A 9,103-nucleotide genomic window follows, 5' to 3' on the forward strand; every position below is an offset into this window, starting at 1 on the left:
TGTACTGAGCGAGTGAACATTATTCCAAATGTAGCCGCTGGAATTCCTAGACAAGGCAAAAGGCTGAGATGGAAAGTCATAATGTGCTTCACTTGATGTGTTTAATCTTTTCACGTTATCTTTTCCCATGATATAACCCGTAGTTTTGGTACTCCAATTAGAAGGCAGTTCAGACCACTGGAATATCTCCTCTAACAATCCGTCTAAGACGGAAGAAGTCTTGTAAGAAGGCGTTGCTTCCTCAGTGCTGTCCTGATTTTTACTTCTCCCTTCCTCAAAGAGAATGAAATTGGTGTATTTGTCGTAGCTGTTGATGACGCCATTCCTTTGAACGTGCCAAGTGGTGGACCCGCCACTGTCCTTTTGTGTGGTGTGTAGGGTTTCATTCTCACTCATCTTACCGCTTTCGCTGGATTTGAATTCCAATTGACCCATTCCAGATCCGTCGGTACTGGACAGCGTGATGAGAGTAGCGTTCATCAGTAATACCTTACTGTTTATCTTCTTTGTCCACTGTGCCATTTTCTTGTCTCCGGTTAATTGAACGTTGTAGTATGTTGGGACTATAAGAATAATGTTATCTGATGTCACATTGAACTTCTCAATGGTATACGCAGAAACGCTGGCATTATTGCCATCAACTTCCCATAAAGAATATCCGAATCGATTCCAATTGCCAAAGGCAGAGCCGTTAAAGGCTCCTGTCTCATTCGAACGAACGTCGTAGTGGGACATGTCATTGTTCTGCAGCCATTCCGCTATGTTGAGTTCGTTCCCCAGGTTTTGCCAGTCCTAGTCGAAGAGGAGATATAGATCGTTGTAAAAAATGAAATAAATTGGCTCTAAATTTGTTTAGATATAAGTTTGACTGTGTTGGGATTATAACCGTTAATTTGTCGATGTTTCACAATCACGTATATAATGAAAATCGCCCTTTTTCTAAAATTATTTGTGTTCATTGCTAGATCACCTGAAATCGGCAAAAATTTGACTTTTAAAAATTCTACAGGTATTGAGTTCAGAGATGAGTTATAAATACTTTCAAATAAAATTTTCATATCTAAGTTCTCCATTGGCTTCACACGTATGCTGTCCATGTACATAATTATTTTTTGTTTTCTTCGTTGATATTCTGTCCTTTTTTTTTTCTTTTTGGAGCGGAGGGGGGAGTAGGGAGGGAGACATGTTTAAACCTTGTTTTAGATTGTTATTATTTTTTTTTTTCACTATCAGTAAGTTGCCTTTACATTAATCTTTTTCTGGTAGCTTGTATTGCTGACATCCTCATGACAAGGTCAGCCATCGGAATGGCACATCTCTGAGGTGGGAGAGATATTCTGAGCTCACTAAGTATAGAAGTAGACAAAGTATGCGAAATAATAAAGACGTCTCGAGCAAAATGGAACAAATAAAAATCATCTATGATGCATGAACCTGAACCGCCTTATGTTCAAAAAAAAAGTAAAATTTACCAACAAACTGAATATGTAAATAGCTGTTACTATGTGGTCGCAAGCATTCTACTATATAATGGCAGTCGTATTTTTATATCTCCAAATGGTCTTCATTGAATAAGATGAACATTTAAAGAAAACTTGTATCAATACCGGTATATATTAAGAGAACTCGCGGGCATTTTAGTGATTTTACCTTGAGGTACAGACTAGCTTCATCGTGGACTGGATTGTCTGCATAACCTGAAAATGAGGAAAAATAGTGTTTATAAATATTATTTTGATTAGTTGACGGTCAAGTGACCGGAAACAGGGAAATTTTATATAATATCTATATAATATAGTTTTGTAAACTATATATATACACACGCACACATACGCGCGCGCACACGCACACACACACACACACACACACACACACACACATATATATATATATATATATATATATATATATATATATAATATCTACATAAATTATATCTATAAATATATATATATATATATATATATATATATATATATATATATATATATATATATATATAAATACCTAAAATATATCTATCATCTATCATATCTATATCTATATATATATCTATATATACTATATATATATATATATATATATATATATATATAGATATAGATATAGATATAGATAGATAGATAGATAGATAGACATATAGATATATATATAAACTAGCTGACAAACCCAGCCCTGCCCAGGAAAACTCGTGAATGACAACTGATCAACTCTTTCTCTCTCTCTCTCTCTCTCTCTCTCTCTCTCTCTCTCTCCTGTTAAGATAGTTGCTTCAGGTACATTTACCCAGCATTTTTGACATTTTATATATCACCACTTCTCACCCCCATTCCTATGGATTAGACACATATGAATCATTTTTCACATTTTATTTTTTACCCCTTCTCATCGGCCATACCCCCCGCCCCCCCCCACAAACCACCCTCCACCATTTCCAATCAAGTGTGAACGTTGACTTGAAGGGCATCGCGAGTGTCACTATTCATCTCAGCGATCTTGAAAACTATGGATTAGACACTAATATCTGCCATTTTTCAGTTATGTTTACATGTCATCCCTTTCCCACTCACCTTTCTCACCCCTCTCCCCACTGGGGCTGAATTGAAATTGAAAGGTATGGGAGTGTCAACATTCACCTTAGCGACCTCAAAAACTATGGCTGAGACACTGATTTCTGTCATTTCCAGTTATTTTTACATGTCGTGCCCTTCCCATCCCTTCTTACCACCACTTACTTTCGCAGCTGAACCTGGACTTAAAGGGCATCGGGAGTGTCGCTATCCATCTCAGAGACCTCAAAAACTATGGATTAGACACTAGTATCTGTCGTTTTCAGTTATTATTACAGATGTGGTTTTTAAGCAAAACATAAATGAAAACATATTATTGCAAATTATTCGAGTAAATAATAATTCCTTTAAATAGCAGTATTGATCAAAATGCCATTTGAGTTATGATTAAGCCAAATTCCAAATCACATTTACAGTATTAAAAATTATTTGGGAATCAAACAGGGAAATTGTAATGACTCTTTGAGGAAAATAAAAATAAAACTAGGAAAGAACATTGAACTCGAGGCCAGCAATTATCCTGTCAATTTACACCTAAGAAATTGGACGTACTGTTGACCAGTAGTTTGCCCAGTGCAATGATATAAAGTAGTTCAGTTTATTGATAGCTGCAATAGCATTATATATGATAACAAAAACCAAACCTCATAATTATAATTTAAGTTCTAAATAGATGAATAAATTTACACTGTTCAAAAATCAGTTTATGAAAACTTAAAATGGGATATAGGGCAATTATGTTTAATCTGCTTATTCACGAGGAATTTTCGTACAGAATTATACGGTGTCTCCTATTTATTATCTGTATACCAAAGTGTTACTTAGTTAGCTACGGTGTTTGATTCTTATCAATGATTGTCTGATAAACGTTTCCACTTAGACAAAAAGATGTTCTTTTCCCAGAGGTGCAAGCTAGTTCCCAATAAATTTCAAGTATTTTTCCCAAATATCTGAAAAGCATTCAGACGTAACTCAGTTACTCCTTTCATATTTTATGTTTTTTTTTCGTCCTTTTCCGGATATCATCTACTCATTGCGGCAACTGAGGTAAGCAAAAGTGTATCAAATTCCTCCATAATAACAATTGGTTTTTTCATTCCAATGAAATTTATTTTGTCTTCAAACTGCTACCTCCTTTGCTTCACCCAGGTTGTGATTCACTTTTTCCCAGTGTTGCACTTACACTTATTACAGAAGCATTTGCAATTCAATTCAAATGTACAATGCAGTCTACATAGGTAAAATAGAAATGTAAATTTTCCTTATGCGGAATACAATTAAGTGCTATATATAATGAATAAAAATTATATATATATATATATATATATATATGTTTATATATATATATATATATATATATATATATATATATATATATATTTTATATGTGTATACACACACACACATTATATATATATATATATATATATATATAATATATATAAATATTATATATATATATTATATATAAATATAAATATAAATTACTTCCAAATCATCAAGTTTATTCTTTAGATACTGAACAGAGAGGGGTAAATACATGCATCATTGAAACTTTTCTCCCTCTCCGTCAATGGTATTTCATGGTGCTCCGATAAAGAAAAGAAGCAGCCGAAGCGAAATCTCCATCCATCAAGATAGGCCCTATTCATTACCTACTGATCAGGAACCTCTCCATCTCCATGAAAAGGAAAAAAACAAAAACCCTATAAAAACACTTAATCTCGGTCAAATGAAAAAGAATGGGAACAATTATAGAAAATCAACTTTCCTCATTCTCTCCTGCCAAAGGTAGCCATTCATACAGTAACCGCAAGATGATATTTTTCAAAGAGCAGTATCCTTCCTACATGCATCCTTATCATCATGATTATCGTCACTGTCACTCATTCAGCATAGATGTAGGCCTAGTCTGACTCCCTGATTCAAAACAATTCCATTACTAGGCAGCAGACAGATTGCGTAGAATTCAACTATCACAAGTAAATGTTACCCAAGCAACATTTACACTACTTTTTGGATATTTTAAGCAAATATCGAAAATAGATTACAATGAAGTCGTTTACTCTTCACTATTCTGCAAAAACAATCTTAATTAAAAGATTAGCAATCCAGTTGCTTAATGCACGTCATCAGTCTTTCCCCATCAATCTTTCCCCCATATCCATGACTACTCAGAAATCGCATACGAAATCTTGGCGAAGAGCAATGTTAAGGATAAACGTTTATTTAAAAAATTCACAACACCGACACACGAAGCCTTAAAATGTATATGTTTATAGGACATTTTCTGCTTAGAATGACTTTTTCTTTCATTTCGTGGAATATTCGCATAAACTATACTCTGTTTTTTTCCATCTGTCCATCCGCCTGTGGTGTTTTTGTATGGTAACACTGCGTCCGGGCTTAAAATAGTTACGCTATGTGTAAGGTTTTAAAGGTAAATAAAAGGTATCTGGGTGTACAGTTGCAACTGAAAAGTTTTGTTTTAATATTTACTGTATGCAAATTACCGTTAATATTCGAAATAGGATATTGTTATTATTGTTGAATGTAAGCTGAATGCAACTATCTAAAGCCCTGGACGCAGTGTTACCATACGCAAACACCACAGGCGGGTGGACAGATGGAAAAAAACCGAGTATAGTGTTACACCCTGTATTGGATGTGTTTGCTTTTCTGTTACCTGCGTGTATAACCTAAAAAGAGTGAATTATTAACTTAGTATTCAGAGTAAAATTAAATATGTTAAAATATTTAGAAATTACGAAGGAATTAATCCTATAGGATCGCATGAAGGAGGAAGAACGCTTCACTAGAGTTGTTTACTGCTTGAAACGTGGTGAAATGGCTTGTAGTGGTATTAAGAAGATAATTTAATGTTTAATGAGAAGAGTCTGCGTGGAAGCTACATTGGGAGCTATTCTAAGAAAATGGTCAGAAAAGAGAATTTTTCTCCCCTTCTGAACTTTTAGAAGTTGTAAGTATATAATTGTTAATGCAGAAGAAAAAACGCACAAAAATTCCTAAAGTTTCATTACCAATAACAGATTTCAAAATTTGAAGACTTCTTATTTTTAACAGTGAGAACAATAGGTCTTTCATTGGCACTAGCAATAAAAGGGCATTTTAAAAACATTTAATCGAAAACTAATCTTTAGGTCCTGTTAACTTATGTGTAATTTTTCTGGTAAAATGCCGCTCATGAACAAAACTTACCTGAGTTTATGATGACAAATCCTTTGACAGCAACAAGACTGGCAAAAAGAACAAGATAGTTTCACTATTTGGCTCTCCATGGTAAAAGCGTCACCAGTAGAATAAACAGGAGCTTCAATAGTGGTCTGTTTTCTAGGTGACATAAATACTAGGTAATGAGAAGAACTGTTACGAGTGTTAAGATAGCGAGAGATAATAGAAGCCTAATCTTATCTATTCGTTTTTGCACAGATGAAGTAAAATTCTGTTCCTCGTTCGTAATGTCGTCTGAATTTTAGTTTTTAATAACTGACTCCACGTTCAATGAATTTGGTTGAAGCGCAAATTCCAAGCACATGGATGGGGGGATGTAATAGTCACAATAATTTTCTCCACGATTTCGTCAGGGAAATGGATAGATTCCAGAGGTATGAATCGAACCCACACACGATAGGTCACCCGAGTTGAGTTGAGCTTGTACAGGTTCGTTTTACATATACCAACAAGCGGCATGAGTTGATAATTTTATGTATATGGCTGGTAAACAAGTGTATGCATGTGTGAGAGAGAGTGAGGGAGAGAATCACCTGTATCTGTAACATTACGATGGGTTTTTACGTTTAGTTTAATATCTGTTATATAAATTCTGTATTACAAATAGCCACAGTAACCTCTTATCATCTAGATTTCCCCAGAGTTTTTTGATACTTTTATCACAACAGACTTTGAATTCTAGTCAGGAAATAAACGAAAAGCAGAGCGGCCAAAGTGGTACTTCACTCTTACTACCGGGCAGAGTAGAAGAGAAAAGTATTATTTAGCAATGCTCGGCTTTCACAAACAAAAGTGAAATACTACACCGCGTTTTTAATTGGTTTAGACATTTCTACAGTACAAGTGAGGGAACGATGAAAAGTGTCCTAGGCGCTGTAGGTTAGTTTAAAGTTGCCATATCCAGTTCGAACGAGACAAAGAGCATAGCAAACCATCTTCAGTTACAAATTGGAAGACTGTTTGCTGTTGTCAGATGAGAACTAGACACAGTGAGTCATCATCAGGTTCTCGGTTTGATGATATTGACTACAGAAAAAAAACAAATTTAATGTGGAAAATCAAGTTACCGATTTTAATCGGAAGTTTGGACGTGATTTCCTGGTGACATTCTGGAATTGATTTTCAGTATTGATATCATGAAATCGTCGAAAAATAACTGAATGAGGTCATTGTAGTGCAGAACCGTCATAAAGCTCTTCATTGTGTTGTAATCATACCAGTATTAGCTTCCTTAATATACTATTAAGGGTATTTGGTTTAGCTGTGCAACACTAATAACCGTCATTAAAATCTGGCATCTTGCCTTTGACCGAGATCGGTGTCATTCGTTGGTTTAGGGGGTTTCATTTCAGAAGGGGTTCCCCAGATGGCCACAACTATAGTGTCTCGACCTGATGAGAATAAGAAAAACGTGAATGAAATTGGCTAATGTGTAATGCAAATATGAAAACACAAACACACAGGAAGAACACACGCATATATATATGAGGTTGTAGTCACAGGAGTAAAGCCAAAGCAGAATTCCTTTTAGCTCAGCATTTCGCCTCCACGCCCGTAATCGGGAGCTGTTTATTAACTATCGCAAAGTGAGCAGTACATTCAAATTCAAAATATAAGAAGCAGAAAAATCAAATAATCAGTTAGATATACATTGCTCATTGAAATACAGGAAAGTCAGTTACTGTAACAACCCATTTATTTAAAATGATTTACAACCAGTTCGAAGGTTTCAAAACCCAAAAGTATATCTTAAAACAATTCATCTAACAATTAAAATATGTTCTCTTAGCGAAAGGACAACATTGCTTAGTTTACGCGCGCGCGTGTGTGTGTGTTGTGTGTGAACTTAAGAATTACCTTTTCATCACTTCAAACCTATCGTATTCTGAGACATGAATGAAGTATTAAAGTACGTTACCTTACCTTTTCTTTTTATTACAAAGTTAGTGGAAACTTTGGCACCTTCAGAGAGATGCTAGAGCGGAAACATGACTGGACGTAGAATTTTAATATGTTGCTTCGTCCTAATTCATAGCTTGGCGCTTTGTTGTTTTGAGTGAAAAAGACGATATGGATGAAGGGTTTTTTTTATCGATAATTTATTTGTTTTCTCTTTTTGGGGGTTTTGGTGTTTACTCACCGTGCTATAATTTTCCAATCTGATTTATTGTGGATGCTTGGTTCTTCATAATGAGCTCTTTAATAAGGAACACGTTGTTACATAAATCCTGCTAAGCAAATAAATGGTAAAGTCCATCGTGCTTTGAAAATAGACTTGCTAGAGTAAAGTACAACCCACCATAAATGAGGAAAAAAACCTACACAGAAGTTTTCTGCATTTTTTTCTTTTATCTGCAAAGGAACGAAAACTCTCAGTGAATTCTAGTACCTACATTTCGTCAATTCCGTAACAAGAAATAATATTTGATCTCATTTTCCTATTCCACATAAATTTTGAAGGTCATTTTTGACTTACAATTAGACCAGAGGGGCAAGTTACTGAAGATTTTTTCCTTTATATATTCTGTATGTGTTTATCCAAGGCCACAAAGCACTTGGTTTCGGAAAGGGTAAAACAGGGTTCTTTGTCAGCTGACTTCTTACATTTTGTCATCTTAGGCTCCCATAATACAAATTTCAAAGTGTGAGAGATTGACCCTTCAGTCATAGAGAATAAATTATAAATTTTTCTGAGAAAAAGAGGAGGGTGACTTCAGTGAGTAGAATCTGTGCGCCTCTGATTGCAGTCAGGTTATGAAGTCAGGCAGAGTCCCTCTGAATTCCCCTTCTGTAAAGGAGAACTAATCAGCATTTTTGTAGACATCAATGTGGAAGGCAGGTCTCTATATCTATTGATCCTGGATATTACTGCAAATAATAAGCTTAAGTAGGTCTTGAATACCAGCAAAACGCATAATTGTACATTGTTTCTTTGCGTGTATTTACCGACAGATACTACACACACTTGAAAACTTAGTTTATATTATCATCTTTATTAGAAGTCGTTAATATTGATTTTGCTCGGTGATTTTATTTTAACATTCTGTTGTCCTCACTTACAAGTTCGTCATATTTAAGGAGTTAATGAAACATTTGAAAATCATCAAGTAATGCTAATCACATCACTGAATGATATTACTTGTATTGGAGTTGCAACCTTAACTTTATTCAGTCTCTGTTGTTCATATTTTTTTTTTGCGTATTTTGCGCTCTTATTAAAAAGGAAACTGAAAGACTGACTCTTTTCTCATAACCTTTTCAGTGTCACATGTTCACCATAC

General features: G+C 34.8%; 1 long non-coding RNA gene across 1 annotated transcript in view; it reads right to left on the reverse strand.

Annotated features, from left to right (window-relative positions):
- The window catches only part of LOC135195096 (uncharacterized), a 6,013-nt gene extending 89 nt beyond the window's left edge, over positions 1–5,924 (reverse strand). Inside the window, exons 1-3 of the long non-coding RNA XR_010310067.1 lie at positions 5,790–5,924; positions 1,651–1,697; positions 1–792 (exon numbers count right to left, since the gene is read on the reverse strand). The exon at positions 1–792 is cut by the window's left edge and continues 89 nt beyond it. This is a non-coding gene — a long non-coding RNA (uncharacterized LOC135195096). The remainder of the gene's footprint in view (positions 793–1,650; positions 1,698–5,789) is intronic.
- Between the last annotated feature and the right edge of the window lie 3,179 nt (positions 5,925–9,103).

Source organism: Macrobrachium nipponense, chromosome 15, assembly GCF_015104395.2.
Source record: "Macrobrachium nipponense isolate FS-2020 chromosome 15, ASM1510439v2, whole genome shotgun sequence".
NCBI classification, from domain to species: domain Eukaryota; kingdom Metazoa; phylum Arthropoda; class Malacostraca; order Decapoda; family Palaemonidae; genus Macrobrachium; species Macrobrachium nipponense.